Source organism: Balaenoptera ricei, chromosome 2 (assembly GCF_028023285.1).
Source record: "Balaenoptera ricei isolate mBalRic1 chromosome 2, mBalRic1.hap2, whole genome shotgun sequence".
NCBI classification, from domain to species: domain Eukaryota; kingdom Metazoa; phylum Chordata; class Mammalia; order Artiodactyla; family Balaenopteridae; genus Balaenoptera; species Balaenoptera ricei.
The window spans coordinates 26,178,503-26,195,427 of NC_082640.1; positions in this window are offsets into that span (position 1 = coordinate 26,178,503).

A 16,925-nucleotide genomic window follows, 5' to 3' on the forward strand; every position below is an offset into this window, starting at 1 on the left:
GAGCCAACCAATCACTGACCCCTGACTACCAAGTTCCACCCCAAAATCAAGGCTCAGTGGACAACCCACTTAAGCGGCGCTTCTCAAAAAGTGATCCCTTGGCCAGACTCACTCGTGTCTGGGTGTGTCCACATTGGAAAAGCATGCCTACACCGAGTTGCTACATTGATCTGCCAACGTTGAGTGGCGCAGGCAGACGAGCATTAACTTCCTTTTGCAAAGGAGGAAATAAATACCTTGCTGGAGGTTGCACAGCCAGCAAGTAGCAGGCCTGGGAGAGGAAGGCGGGTCTTCTGGTTCCTTCTACTAAGCCTTGTCCCGGAACGGAGTGGGCTGCCTCGTCGGTTGCTGCAGCTCCAAACAGATCAGATAACTGTGGGACCAATCCTGGAAGAGCCTTTGGAGCCCAGATTTGTACTGTCAAAGTGTCCTCCTGCTCTGGTCGGGGCAGAATTTTTAGGAGCATAATTTGGCACTGCACACCAGAAACTTTAAAGATGCACTATGATTTGACCAGTTATTTTCATGGCTAAGAATGTACCTTAAAGCAATAATCAGAAATGGACACTAGGTTAAAAAGTTAGACATAGGATTACCATATGACACAGCAATTCCCCTCCTAGGAAATAAAAACATACGTCCATAAAAAAAAAGTTGTATGGGAATGTTTATGGCAGCACTATTTATATTAGCCACTCAAATGAAAACGAGCCAATGTTTGTCAACCGTTGAGTGGATAAATAAAATGTGACATATTCATACAAGGGAATATTATTCAGCAATAAAAGGAATGAAGCCCTGACACTTCCCACAACACGGATGACCCTTGAAAACACTAAGTGAAAGAAGCCTCTCACAAAAGACCATATACTGTATGATTCCATTTATATGAAATGTCCAGAACTTGTCTCTATAGGGAAATTGATAGAGACAGAAAGTAGATTAGTGGTTGATTAGGGCTGGGGCAGGTGAGCGGGGAGGAACAGAGATTGGCTGCTATGGGTATAGGGCTTATTTTAGGGGGAACAAAAACATTCTAAAATTAGATTGTGGTGATGGTTGTACAACACTGAAAATACTAAAAAACATTAAATTGTACACTCTAAACAGGTGACTTGTATGGTATGTTATTTGTATCTCATTAGAGCTGTTTTTAAAAAAATGGACACCATGATGCTATTCTCAGCAATTTAAAATAATAATAGCAAAATATTTAAAAATAATCCAGATCCCTAGGAAAAGCAAATAATTAAAAAATTATAATATATCCATAGATGAAATATAAGCAGTCAACAAATATAACATATAAGACTACTTTAGACCAAGAGAAAATGCTCATGATATATTATAAAAAATAAAATATAAAACATATGTAAAGCATGATCCCAGTTTTTTCTAATTTAAAAAAATTAAATGTTTTATTTTGAGATAATTGTAGGTTCACACTCAGCTTTAAGAAATAATACAGAGAGGTCCTGTGTACCCTTTACCAATTTTCCCCAATGGTAATATTTTGCAAAACTATAAATTGTACAACACCACAACCGGATACTGACATTAATACGTAAGGCACAGAATGTTCCCATCACTGCTAGGATCCCTCAGGATGCCCTCTAAGGGCTATGCCCGCTTTCTGTCCCCATTCCCATCTTAACTCCTGGAAATCACTAATCTGTTCTCCATATCTGTAATTTTGTCATTTCAAAAATGTTATATAAATGGAATTGTACAGTATGCAACCTTTTGGGATTCAATTTTTTTCACTCAGCATAATTCTCTGGAGATTCATCTAGGTTGTTACATGTATCAATCATTCATTCCTTTTTAGTGCCGCGTAATAGTCCATGGTGTGGATGGACTGCATTCACCCAGTGAAGGACATCAGGCTGTTTACAGTTTTAGGGCATAACAAAGCTACTATAAACATTTGTGTACTTAAAATTTAAATATAAGTTTTTATTTCTCTGGGATAATGCCCAAGTGTGCAACTTGGGTTGTATGGTAGTTGCATGTTTAGGTTTTTAGTTTTTTTCTTAGGAAACTGCCAACCTGTTCTCCAGAGTGGCTGTACCATTTTACATCCCTGCCTACAATGCATATATGATCTAGTTTCTCTGCATCATTGCCAATGTGGTGTTGTCACTCTTTTTTATTTCAATCATGAAGATACATAATGATATCTCATTGTGGTTTTAATTTGCTTTTCCCTAATAAATAATATTAAGCATGTTTTCATGTGCTTATTTGCCACCTGTTCATCCTCTTTGATGAAATGTCTCATGTTTTTTGCCCACTATTTGCTAATTGGATTTTTTTTACTGTTGACTTTTGAGGGTTCTTTACAGATTCTAGATACTAGTCCTTTGTCCAATAATTGGTTTGCAAATATTTTCTCCCAGTCTGGAGTGGACATTCCTGACCTTAGGGAAAAGCATTCAGTCTTTCACTGTTAGGTACAATGTTAGCTGTAGGCTTTTGCAGATGCTGTTTATCAAGCTGAAGAAGTTCTTCTCTACTCCTTTTTTTCTGATAGTTTTAAAATTATAAATGAGTGTTGAATTTTGTCAATTTTCTTTCTGTATCAATTAATATGATCATGTGAATTTTCTTCTTTTGCCTATTAATATGGTGAATTGCACCAATGGATTTTTAAAAATTTTAATTTAATTAATTTATTTTTTTATATGCACCAGTGGATTTTGAACATTGAACCAGTCTTGTATTTCTGGAATAAACCCCACTTGGTAACTGTGTATAATTCTTTTTATATATTGTTGAATTCTATTTGCTACTATTTTAAAATGGATTTTGCATCTGTAGTCATTGAGGATATTGGTCTATAGTTTCCTCTTTTTTTGTACACTTCTTTTGGTGTTAGGGTAATGCTGCTTCCATAAAATGAATTGGGAAATGTTCCCTCTCTTATTTCCTGTAAGAGATTGTATAGATCTTCTGGATCTGGAGATTTATTTTGGGGGGAGTTTTAAAATTACAAATTCAATTTCTTTGATAGTTATAGGGCTATTCAATAGGGCTATTCAAATTATCTATTTCATTTTGGGTAAGTTGTTGTAGTTTGTGTTTTTCAAGGAATTGGTCCATTTCATCCAGTTGTCAAATTTATGTGGGTAGAATTGTTTGTAGCATTCCATCAATATCTTTTTGATGTCTCTAGGGTCTGTGGTGGTATTTTATTTTATTTTGTTCCTATTTGTAATTTGTGTCTTCTCTTTTTTTCTTTGTCAGTCTTGCTAGAGGTTTGTCAATTTTATTGATCTTACCAAAAAACTAGCCCTTTGTTTTGTTGATTTTCTCTATTTTTCTGTTTTTAATTTAATTGATTTGGCTTTTCTCTTTGTTATTTCCTTATTTCTGCTTTCCTTGGATTTATGTTGCTCTTCTCTTTCTAGGTTCTTGAGGTGGGAGATTAGGTTATTAATTTGAGGTTTTTCCTCTTTTCTAACATATTCATTTAGTCCTATAAATTTTCCTTGCAGTGCTGCTTTAGCAGTATCCCACAAATTTCAAAGTATTGTGTTTTCATTTTCATCCAGTTCAATGTGTTTCTTTAAAATTTATTTTGAGACTTCCTCTTTGACGCATTGATTGTTTAGATGTGTATTTAGTGATCTGAGGTTTTCCTATTATCTTTTTGTTATTGATTTCTTTTTGTTATTTGATTCCATATAGTTGGATAACATATTCTGTAAGATTTTTCTGAATATGTTGAGATTTGTCTTCTGGCACAGAATATGATCTATCTTGGTATCTATATCTTGGACTATAAGAAAATGCTCATGGATGTACTGTTACATAAAAAATATAAATTATAAAATGTATGCACAGTGCGATCCCAGTTTTATTTTTTAAATATATACATATCTTCATGAGAAAAATCCTGGAAGGCTATGCACCAAATGTTGACTGCTATTTATTTTCTTCCTTATCTTCTTCTGAATTAAAGTTTAAAAAAAATCTCGCTTTTATGATCAGAAACTTTTTTTTTTTTTTTAATAAAAAGAGCAGTGGCTTGTGTGTAGGATATAGGTTCAAAAAACTGGGCTATCATTTACTTAACATAGCAATCCGGCCATCTCAGTTATTCTTACTGAGCTTCATTTTCAGCATCTATAAAATGGGAATAATAATATCCAAGTTGTTGTATTCAATAAGCCAGAGCCAACATTTGTTAAAGCCCTTGGCAAATGCTAAGAACTGTGTACATGTTAGAGTGATGTTCTTCTCCTCGTGAGGGAGCTGGGCTTTTTAATCTCTTGGGTCACTACAATGATTTGCTTTTAAGCGTCTGTGATTCTCTCACTGAAGAGCAAATAGAAGGACAATGGCATTAAAAGGAGTTTGAAGTGTACTGTGCCCGTGGGCAAGGTTTTGCAAAGACTGCTCTTCTTCAGGTATTTCTGGAAGCCTTTGCATAAACTTGGGATTATTAGGTAACTAATTTGGATTTTTTCGGAAAGTTCCAATTTGTTCTTTTAGTGTAAGAGTACTTACCACACCATGTAATTTCATTTCCGGTGAGGAAAATATGGATATTAAATCCAAAGATTCACCCGAAAGGGGAAGACAAATCCCCGGATGTCTGTCATACACCTTCCTCCGGGCTCTTCCCCTCCCTTTTGGGTCTGTAATCCCCAAAGCAGGTGGTTGTAATCAAAGTTCCCAAGAATCAGGATATCGATTGGATTTTATAACCCAATTTCCTAGTGGCCGGAAGGGAGTGGAACCTGCAGGTGTGTCAGGGAGGGACCGAGAGCTCTGGTGGTGAATGGGTTCGCTCCACTATCACTTAGTTTAAAGGTCCTTCTCCTTGCCTCTCTGTGACTCCCAATCCCCCACTGAGCTGGCTCCCAGGGGACCTGCTGCCCTGTCTCTCACTGTCTCCTTGGGAACCTCCAGTCCTGAGGCTCAGGCTGGGTTCTCCCCTCCCTGACCTGCACCCGTATGGTCAGCATTGTACATTTTATTACTTAGATGACTATTTATAGGTGATAGTTTCGTGTCCATAGACCCTGGACAGTACATTTCTTGAGGACAGGGACTTTGTTTTGCTCTTTATGGCTCAGAGAGGGTGTTCTAGTAGAACTTGTTAGTGGAGTGATGAACATATAGGTATATGCATCCATAGAAAGTCAGACAAAAACAGATAGAATTAGAGGAAATTAGAGAAAAAACAGAGTTAAGAGGAATTTCCAACTAGCTGACATGTTCTTCTCCATCATGTCTGAGACAGAGGACATCCCAAGAAACCCTTCCCTCTCGGGCAGTGCCTGCAAACACAGGAGCAAGGGGGCCCTGGACCAGCTCCTGCTGTTCCTAGCCTTGCTCCCGTCCTGCAGCCTGAAGGGAAAGGCTGCTCAGGGCTTTCAGGCCACAGGAAGGAAAAACAGACTGCAATAAGGCTGTGTCCCGAGAGCAAGTTCTTAAACAACTACTGAATGGAGGGGAAAAAATATGTCAGGATGAAGTGGAGGTTGGTTGTATTTGGAAAGAAGTGAAAGCTCCAGGGAAAGATGGGGGCAGGCGGGAGAGTCCAGAGTGGGATGTGAAGACCAGAGACAGAAGTAATTGAGGGAAAGCTTAGAGTAAAAGGAAGGAGGGATGGAGGGGGCAGATCTTAAAGTAGAGAGATGCTGGTGACAGCAGGGGAGAAGAGGAGAGAGAAAGAGATGGAGGAGAGAAGATGGGGCAATACAGGTCTAAAAGAGGGAAGAATGGAAAGAAAACGATGAGAAGGCTTCCAAAGAGAGTTAAACACATCTAGAATCAGAAACAGAAAACCGACAGCACGAGAGGTCTGGCAGAGAGAAGCCCACACATCGGGGGATGGGGGGACACGGAAGGAGAGAGGAAGTTAGATCTAAAAACAGGGCACAGGATTGGCATCACCACATCTTTTCTTGGCATTTAGGAAGAGCCTGATTTAAATGTTTGTGACTCTTGGACACAGACCCGAGGTGACCTGCGGGGCCGAGAATCTCGACCACCGAGATGACTTCTCGGAACATGTAGACCTTCCCCCAGACCTGCACTGACCTTGGGGAAAAGTAGACTCAAGCTTCTGCTTCCGGACCCTCGTAGGGCGACTCCCTCCACAGCCAGGGAGTGTCCCTGCAAGGTGCTCCCGTGGCTATGTGTTTGCAGACAATTTGTAGGTGCGGTCGGTCACGGCTGCCCTCACTTTCCTCCCTGATTTAGGCAGGTTGCAGTCACTCCGTGTACAGTCACGTTATCCACACGCATTCTGGTAGAGAAACGGCTTCGGGGATGCTTCTCCCACCACCGGCCTGTGGTCTCAGTGCCACGTGAAGACATCCAATGATGCCGGGGCACGGGAGGACGGGGTGGCGAAGAGAAATGAGGCTCGACATTTATGGAGCTTGAGGCTGGGCTGGAGAAAATTCTTGCAATCATCAGATGTAACACAGTAAGGGATGGACTTGGTTCCTCTCAAGGCCTAATCAACACTGAGGTTTTCATCTGTTGGGAATACACACGATGATGTAGCTTGGGCAGTTGTGATGCACCCCACATCTCCTGGGTGACTCAGGATCTCCGGTCCTGGAGATGTTTCAGTTCTGCAGCCCACCTGTTGGTGCTTTCACTAAACAGTAGCTACCTGAAGGTAGGTGTTTCTCATCTCCAGTAAATAGCCTAGTGCCTGGCAGGGAGCAGACAGTCAACAAATAATTGTAAGATTTATAAATGAATGAATGAAACTCACGTTGGAATCAGTATCTGGTAGTTCCTTCTCCAAGCACCATGAATGGAGCTTTGTCTGCACAACAGCAGAGAGCAGTCCTGATGAAGATGCGATCCCAGATGAAGGAAATGTCCTTTTCCTCACCTACCACCTCCCTTCCAGCAGGTCGACGAAGGTTAGAATTGAGAATGTTGGTGGGGCCAGATTCCAACATCCAATTTCCTTCGCCTTGTTGAAGTCCCCATGTTCTAGGTTAAAGAAATCTTGTTTTTAGCCAGTTCTTTGGAGTTTCCTGACGTCCCCGCATTTTTTTTTTAAACAGAGCGCTTGCCTGTTGCAAAACCTCTTTGCCTGTTTTTGTTCCCTTTCAGTGGAAACCTCTCTTTGGCGCCAGAACTAAAGTTTCCTCACAGGTTTTGGGTTACAAAGAGTCCTCCTCCAGCCCCGGAGCGTCTCCGCTGGGAACACTGTATTATTTTTTGAAATTGTGACTGTGCAGAATCTGAGACTTGGATGAGGCCACAAAGCCTCCAGATCCAAGAACTGAAAATTCACTTTTAAAATTACGTAGAGGACTTTGGACCCAGATTTTTGTTTGGAGAGCCTGGTTCTTGGAAATGCAGCTGGTATCTCTTGGGATATCTTAAAAAAGCTTTCATGCATAACTTCAGGCGTTTACTTACCAACCGCCTATGCAAAGCCTGCGATAGGGGCTTCGTGGAATACAGAGACTCCCCCCATGTAGCCGGTGCTCCTGCACAGGTAAATTTTCTCATTTGGTGTTCTCCGTAGGCCTCTCAAGATCTGTGCTATTGTGAAACTCTTTTTCACCCCTGATCAAAATCTTCCCTGTGGATGTTTAAGACCATTTCTTGTGGCTCAGTTCTTCCTGGAAAAGAAGACCATCTTTTTTTTGGCCACGCTACACGGTTTGTGGGATCTTACTTCCCCTACCAGAGATCGAACCCGGGCCTGCAGTGGAAGCGCAGAGTCCTAACCACTGGACTGCCAGGGAATTCCCAGAAGACCATCTCTTTACCAGCTTCTGCCTAATCCCCCTCTTTCTGAGATGAAAGGCCTTAATCCAGTCCCTCTGGAGTATTTTCTTTCCCTCCTTTGGTGGTGCCGATGGTGATGGGGGAGGGGTCCGTGGGGAGAATTTACAATCTCAGCCCAGGCTGATGACACATTCTGGGCTGTTAGCACCTGTTTTCCAACCAGATCTGTCGCCTTGGCTGTGATGTCTCAGGGAGAAGTTCTGGGGCTTCCAGCCCGCGATGCGAGGGGTACTGAGGATGGGGCCTGAGCTGGCCCGGCTGGAGACCTCCCCTGCGGGGGCGAGGAAGTGGGGTCATTTGGGGTCTGGGTCCTCTCCAGTCCACAGGGATTGATATCTTTAGGGTGGTCATTCCCCCCAGTCAGGGTGTAATCAGTACTAGCAGTGCTTTCTGGAGAAAGAAGCTCCCAAAAGAAAAATCCGAAGTTGTGTCAACGAGCTGGGTGGAAACAAACATCAGCCCCTCATCAGAGACCCTGCCTCGTCTTCAGTGTGGGAGGATGGACGGGTCCAAGTGGAAGAAGAGTCCGGGAACAGCAGCCGCTCCGCTCGCGGGTGGGCATCGGCCTCAACTGGCAGGACCGCACGCCTGGGGGCAAATGCTCTGCCATCCTCACTGTGGTCCAGGGCAAAGAACCCAGGGACGCACCTCCCCTCTGAAACCCTCTCCTCTGCTTCTGCCAGTCTGCTGGCTCCTGGCACCTCTTCCATCCGACCACGTGTTTCCGTCTCCGTGGGCACCTGGTCCCCCCCATGTTGCAGCCCTGCCCTAGGAGCGAAGGACAGCGTGGGGAGCAGGACTGGACACGTGGTTCAGGGGGCCCAGTGCAAAATGAAAATGTGGGCCCCTGATTCTTAATAATTGAAAAATCGGTAGGAATTTCTGAGAAGGGTGGCGACAGCATAGCATCGAACCAAGCTCGGGGCTCTTCTGAGCGTGGGCTCTGAGCGATGCCTTGACAGGTTGGATTCTGTCTCTGGCCCGTTTCTCCCCGCACTGCGTCCTCTCCCAGCTGCCTCGTTGATTCCTGCAGCTTCCTAGGGGCACTGATGGCCCCCAGAACTTCCACCCAGCCTGGCCCCAAACTCATGCTTCTGGAATGAGTTTGGAAGGCCCATTACCTGAAAATCAACAAGACCGAAAAAAAAAAAAAAAGAATTTATTATCTTGTCCCTCCTCCAGTGTCCTCCAGCTGTCAAAATAAAATGGAAATCCTTCTCTCTCTCATTTCTCACTTTCAGACAAGGATTATGCCATCAGCCTAGTTGCCCGAGTCCTTCTGGCCTCTTCCTTTCCTGAATCCCACCAAGCTCCGTCTAGTTATCTTCTAAACCCATTTCCCTCTGTCTGCCATTCACTCCCTTGTGGTCACTGCCTTGTGTCACGCCCTGTCCTCTCTCGCTTGGGCTGTCACCCAGGTTTTATGACTTGCTTCTGTTTACTCCGCCTCTAATCTTCATCTTCGAATGGCTGCCAGCATGTTTTCTCCCTCAAATCAATCTCCTGCGTAAAAGTAACCCTTGCCTCCCCACTGCCTGCGGTGTGAAGACCAGACCCCTGAGAAGGGCGGGCAGGTCTTCATCGCCTCACCATCCTGCCTCCCCACAATGAGCTCCAGTGTCTCTGGTTGGGACACACTTGGTGTCCCCATCCATCCATCCATCCATCCATCCATTCATCCATCCTTCCTTCCTTCCATCCATCCTTCCACCCATCCATTCTTCCACCCATCCATCCATTCATCCATCCATCCATCCATCCTTCCACCCATCCATCCATCCATCTATCCATCCATCCATCCTTGCATCCATCCTTCCATCCATCCATCCATCCATCCTTCCATCCATCCATCCACCCATCCGTTCTTCCATCCATCCATCCATCCATCCATCCTTCCACCCATCCATCCATTCATCCATCCATCCATCCATCCTTCCACCCATCCATCCATCCATCTATCCATCCATCCATCCTTGCATCCATCCTTCCATCCATCCATCCATCCATCCTTCCATCCATCCATCCACCCATCCGTTCTTCCATCCATCCATCCATCCATCCATCCATCCATCCATCCATCCTTCCACCCATCCATCCATACATCCTTGCATCCATCCATCCATCCATCCATCCATCCATCCACGCACTTGTTTTGAACAATGACCCTCTGCCAGTTCTCTACGAGGCATTTGGAGATGAAGTTGGTGAACTCAAAGAGGTGACAGCTCCGTGGGGAGATCACAGATCATGACAATATCACAGAGTAAGTGCGGAGGTCACAGGTCTGCAGCAAGTGTCACAGAGGACAGAGCGAAGGGATCTGACCCAACCTGGAGGGATTGGAAAGTCAGCCCTCCTGGAGGATTGAACAGTATTAGAAGGATGGACAGGAGGTGGTCGCTCCTTTGTGCCTCTGTGCCTTCTCCCATGCTGTACACTCAGCCTGGGAACAGCAAATGCAAGCCTGCCTACCCCCCCACCCCATCACACTGCCTGGCTGCCTTCAGGACTCAGCTGGCGAGTCACATGTGTGTAGTCCTTCCCCGCCCTCCCCCGCCCCTCCACTGGCTGGACGGCCGAGGCATTTCCTCCTCCACTCATCCACTTTCTCCTCCACCCCCCGGCACTGTCTCGTAACCACTTCTTTACTGATCTTCCCTCCATTTGTGGTGAGGTCCTGAGTCTTAATCATCTTTGTGTCCCCTGAAGTCCAGCACGTACACACACGCACACACACGCTCAACAATATTTGTCAGATGAGTAGCATATCACTTGCGCACAAGTCCGGTTTGACCACAAGCTTCATTCTTAGAGGTGCCGTATTCAGCACAGGGAGATGTGGTCCCACCGCCACTGGCATTGGTCACACCTGGCTAGGGCCCGGTGACACATCGACAAGAGAGACTTTGAAATGCTAAAGCATGTCAAGAGGTGAGGCGGCCTGAACGTGTGTCACATAAGAAACTCTGGAGGGAATTAGAGCTACTTTGCAGAGGAGAGAGTGTAGGGCAGGACTTGATGGTCTCTATAGCTGTTTGAAGAACTGACACAGAGAGAAGGTGTTCGTCATATTTTCTGGGGCTGTGGAATCTACCCAGGATGTAGGTAGAAGGAAGAAAGACACATTTCAGACCCACATAAGGAAACACTTTCTAAGGATAAGAATTATCCAACTGTTGGCCAATTGACCTTGAACTCTCTAATGGACACTTTCAAGGAGATGCAAACCAGCCATCTCTCCAGGGTGCTGTCATGTTTAGGCCTTTCATCCTGGATGGGAAATCAGGCCAGATAACTCCTAAGGTGGTGTACAGACCCAAGATTCTTCAAGTCTAAAATTTTATCTCTACCTCAGGCTCCGTGGTAAGAACGTCACGTTGCATTCAGTCAGGGGGATGGAGAGAATGCACCCTCAGGTTTTGAAGCACTGTGCATTGTCACGCCGACTCCAGTGACTGTTTTACATCTCAGAGGTGCTGAGGTTGGGAGAGGTGAGTCTGCAGGACCAGAGTCTGGGAAGCCGCAAGAGAGTGCATCAGAAGGTGTTTTTCCATGTGCAAGATCGCCTTTCTCCTTGGATTCTCTCAGAGTCTAGTGTGTATGGCTCATGAAATCAGAGCTGGACCAGGAGAAAACCAGTTCGGGGACTCAGACTAAGACAAGAATCTGTGAATACCCCTAATCCCGCCTTATACAGGGAGTATTATGCACTTGCTGGGCAGCTGTAACCAAGCGCCACAAGCTGTGGGGCTTAAACAACAGAAATTATTCTCTCCCAGTCCTGGAGGCTGGAGGTCCAACATCAAGGAGTCAGCAGGGCTGGTTCCTCCTGAGGCTGCTCTCCTGGGTACGTAGATGGCCGTCTTCTCCCTGTGTCCTCACGTGATTGTCCAACTGTGTCCAAATTTACCCATCTTGGGAATTCCCTGGCAGTCCAGTGGTTAGGACTCTGCACTCTCGCTGCCCTGGCCCGGGTTCAGTCCCTGGTCAGGGAAGTGAGATCCCACAAGCCATGTGGCATGGTCAAAAAAATAATAATAATGAAATAAATAAAAACTGAAAAAACCCTCCACAAATTTCCCCTTCTTAGAAGGACGTCAGTAATAGTGGGTTGGGACCCAACCTAATGGCCTCACTCTAACTTGACTGCCTCCATAATGACTCTATCCCCAAATAAGGTCACACCCTGAGGTTCTGGGGGTCAAGACTCCAACATATGGACTTTGGGGGACATAATTCAACCCATGAGGACATGAGTCTCTTATGATTGCCCATCATCACCCCATGATGTGAGCCTGGGGGGAGGCAGGGTTCTCCCACAACAGAAGCTTGGAGGCCCAGATATTCCCGAGCTCCTCTCTCCAGTGACAAAGGCCTCGGCCCAGCTTTGGCCAGAGGGATGCCTGCTCAGCACTGCAAACTGATTGGCATCTACTGTCACAAAGACGTGGGCCACGGAGCAACTGGGCCCGTGAGCCACAACTACTGAGCCTGTGCGTCTGGAGCCTGTGCTCCCCAACAAGAGAGGCCGCGATAGTGAGAGGCCCGCGCACCGCGATGAAGAGTGGCCCCCGCTCACCGCAACTAGAGAAAGCCCTCGCACAGAAACGAAGACCCAACACAGCCAAAAATAAATAAATAAATTTAAAAAAAAAAAAAAAAAAAAAAAAAAAAAAAGACGTGGGCCAGGGCAGAACTCTCTCCTGGTGATGGCGGCCTCCTCCATTTCCTTGGGGCAGCAGGTGCCCCACACTGCATTGCCCTCCAGTGCCCGGGCAAGGGCGGGGGGCCACGCGGTGAGGACCCCATGCAGGGCCCAGGGCTGTGGAAGGCTTGACAACACTCCCTCTGCAGCCATCCAGGCGCTGGCACAGCGGCTCTCATGGCTCCCTCAACACCGGCTGATGTCTGTGTTCTCTCTGCGTCCTGGCTGCCCACACCCTGCCCAGCACCTGTTCCCACTTGCAGGCCCTTCCCATCAACGTGCCTTTCGCAGCTCTGCTGCAGCCTCAAGACTTCTGCAAGGTCAGGCTGCCGTCAGTCTCAGGCTGCTTGCTCCGAGAAGCTTCTCTGTGATGGTGGGAAGGATGCTGGCTCTGGAGCTGGTCAGACCCAGGTTCAAACTCTGATTTACTAGATGCATGATTTTGGGGACGCTATTTAGACCCCTGAGGCCTCAATCTTCTCTAAAATGGGCTCATTAAAGCAGCTGCCACACTTGCTTGTTTTGAGGATTTAAGGAGCTGATAATGCAATGCCTGGTGAGCAGTTCACACGGTCTGGTCCCGGCATGGAAGCCTGCCCTCAGTGAGACCTGAACATCTATCCTGGGAGCCCTCCAAACCAGCCTGCAGGGCACGTGATGGACGAGAGATGGGTCAGCTCGGTGTCCAGGGAGATGAGCTTTACCCACGGGCTGGCAGCGTTGCACGAGGTCCGTTTCCCCGTGGCGGGTGGGGGAGGGCGGGGTCCCTCCACCGATGCTCAGCTATCCCAGGCCTGCAGAGCAGCTCCAGGTGATCAGCCAGGACAGCCTGGGCCCACCTGAGGCTAGACTCCAGATGCCACCCCTCCTTCTGCACCGAGGGCCTGGCTCCTTCCCGTCCCTGGAGATTCTGAGGCCATTAGAAAGGTGGGAAGACTGGAGAAGGTGCTTAGGGGACAGTGCGAGATTCCTTCACTGACTGTCCCCACGGGTACTGTCTCCCCAGGCATGGAAACCCACCATCCTTTCCAGGTTAACTCAAGCGCGTCTCCCAAGACTAGCCCCTGACGTTTCCGTTCCCCATACTTGGAGGAAGGTGCCCCAGCCCCCCAGCCCCTGGCACCTGATCAGAGGGCCAGGGGAGGTCTTTAACCGGTTGCTTCCCCTCTGGGTGGGGGGACGGGGTGTCCGGGCACCTGTCTGAGAACCTGGTTGCTATAGAAACAACCACACAAAAAGCAGGATGGTGGGGAGGTTGGCAGGTGAGTTGGGCCCAGACCTTTTTCAGAGACAGGTTTTTTTTTTTTGCTTTGTTTTTTGGTGGAGAAACACATCTTGTATTCCTCATTCATATTCATCGTGGGCAGTCTCCACCCCACACGTGAGTTTTAATTTTACATTTCTCCAGGGGAACAACGGAGTCATTTTTAGCCGGCTGATTCGGGGAGCCTTTGAGCGGCCCCTGGAATCCGCAAGGATCAACAGGAGCCTGCGGGGCTGAGCTGTGTTTGATTTAAAATTGGAAACAGGAGGCAGAAGAGTGGCTTTATATAGCCTGGGAGGTCCAGGAGCCCTGCACTGATTTATGACAGGCCTGCCGAAAGCACATGGAAGCCGAGGTAATATTTATAAATTCCTTCCCCAAGGGTGGATGGAATGTTCTGAGCTGCAGTCAGAAAGCACCTTTTTGGGGGATGAAGGGAGGTTAAGTCCAGTTATTCGCGGAGTGAAAGGAAAAGGGAACTTGAGCATGGAGGGGCTGCTCCAAGTCTGTTCTGGAAACACGGGCTGCTCTGCAGGCCTGGGCTCCTCGCTCAGGTCCTCAGGGCCCCCCTCCCCCCGGCCCCGTCCTACTCAACGAGGCCAAGGACCTACACCTGGCAATTGCAGTGACTGCACTTTACCAACAAAACGTCTGTCTAGGTGTCTGAGGACAGGACAAGTCCTGGCGCTGTGCGGAGGGAAAAGGAAAAGAAGATGGAGCGGGGCGGGGCGGTGGGGCGGGAAGGGGGAGAGGAGGCTGAAGACAGACGCGGGTGTGGCCCAGGAGCCCAAGTCCCTGGCCGAGGCCCAGGTGTGACGATGGGACACCCGGAGTGGGAGTGGCCGGTGGCCGGCACGCAGGTGGGCACTGTGAGGGGTTCGCCTGGCTGTCGGCCACCGTGAAGGACTTGCAGCCACTGCAGTTTGGACACACCGACCAAGGCAGGGGACCCCCCGGATTCAGAGAGTGCCACCCTGTGTGCCCCTTGGGCTTGCATCCCTGTCCCTAACCTAGCAGTTTGGGAGAGCGGCCAGCCATGTGGCCGAGCTGGCTGATGGCCTTGATTGAATGAGAAAGGACAACAGAAAACATTAAAAAAAATTGTGTCAGGAAAGTAAAACCCAGGGGGGCACATTCAGCTCTGTGGTCCCCTCAGCCTTGGTGCCTGATTCCCATCTGCACGCAGAAGGGAGGCCCGTGTATCACTAACCTGTGTGTGCCGGTCCCCCATGGGGTGCACTCCTCCCAATGCTCAGGGTCACGAGAGCCAAGCTGGAAACAGCAGGCGGTGGTCTGAGGGGCTCTGCTGTCTCTAGGGACGGGGGAGAAACTGTCATCTTGGTTCCAGTCTGCCCAGACCCCTCATCCGCAGCCTGGTTCCTGGGTGTCACCGGCACACCCACGGGAGGGACAGGAGGTCTTCCCAACACCAGCTGCATTCCTGCCCTGGCCCCAGGGGTTCTCCACGACAGGTTCTAAAGCTTGTTAAATGCAGGCAGGGTGGTTCCGGTGTGATGCCAGGAGGCTGGACAGAGACGCAGAAAGACACCTCACCCTTTCCAGCTTAAGTGCTGGCAGGCACGCAGGTCCCCATACTTCAGGGCACCCACTAGGACAGAGGGGATTGAATGCCAGCTCCCCAGCCAGGCCCACACTGGCAACTGCAGACCCGTGGACACTGTGCAGGGAGACCTGGAACCCCCCCTTCCTTACCTCTGCTTCTTTCCCTCCTGCAGCACTGAGCACACGTCCCATGAAAAACACAAGGTCCCTGGGGATGACGTCAGTGCTTCTTTTGGCAGATGGGACCATGATGCACATCTGAGCCTCTGAGGTGACAGCGGGCTTGGCTCTCTGCTCATGGCACTGGGGCAGCCACGTCCATGGCACCTAGACGTTCCGTCCGCTCTTCCGGGCTTGCTCCCAAGCCTGCACCTGCAGGAGTTCAGCCATCCCCGACTGTTGAGGCTGCGGGAGGTTGAGCCCAAAGAGGCCGAGCCTGCAAGGCCCCGCGGTCAGAGCACCAGTTCCTCCTCCTGCACGAAGGGGGCTCTGCAGCTGCCCCGCCGGGGCCAGTTCCCAAACGAGACCCCGGCTCTTCCCTTGGACTGTTCCGAGGGGTGGAAATACAGAGTGTTGGTGCTGGAAGGATGATAGCAATGGTAGCTGTCATTTATTAAGCACCTACAGCATGCCAGGCATGCTAAGATGATTTCTGATCCTCAAGTGCTGGAGGAGGTGCGATTCTCATCATCAGGTCACGGTGGAGGCCACGGAGCTCTGGGGAGGCTGTGAGTGAGATCAGGGGCACAGACCTGCATCCAACTCCAGCTCTGCCCCTTACCAGCTGTGGGACAGGCTGCTTTCTTAAGCTCTCGGGGTCTCGGCTTCCTCACCTGTAGATGGGGAAGCTGCAAAGGGTGGTCCCCCGTAGGGTGGTAGTGAGTCACTGCACAGGCAGTGTGCTCACAGCAGGGCCCGGCGCCCAGGAAGGGCTGCCAGAGTGTCAGCTGTCACCACGGGGAGGACGAGTGATTTGGGCCCAGTCGGCAGGGCAGCAATAACTACAATCCCAGTCTGTCCGGCCCCAGAGCCCGTGCTCTTCCCTTTACATATAAGGAAACGTGCATGGTGGGGAGGGTGTCAGGAAAGAGGACTTGTCAAGATGGGCCAGCTGCTCTGTGACTGTCCCAGGGCTGGCAGCCCTCTCTGATGACCCCAGCTGTAGTGTCCACCCCACGAGAACACTGAAATAATCTCTGACAAGCCCCTTCGGCCTTTGGGTTATCTGATGCCACCTCTGGGAGCCAGGGTTTAATGCGGGAAGCACTGTCTCTTGCTTTTGCACCACACGGGCCCTCTCCAGCCCTCACTTTCCTCAAACCGCACTTCCCAACAACTCGATCATGAATGTAAGAAATCCATGAACACAGACCAGCGTTCCTTCCCCACCATAATCGACTCAGATCTTAGGAGCTCTACATGGATTTTTAACCACCCTTTGCTGCCAACTTCTCCATTTTATTTGAAATAAATACTCAAGATTTACCTTGCCTAGACTCCTCTCTGTTCGCTACGCCCATCAATACAAGATTTCACCGCACTTCCAAAAAGCGCAAAAAGAGAGATTCCTGCCTCTTTTAAACCCTGGACTTAACAAGGATCATTTCCGTTGGA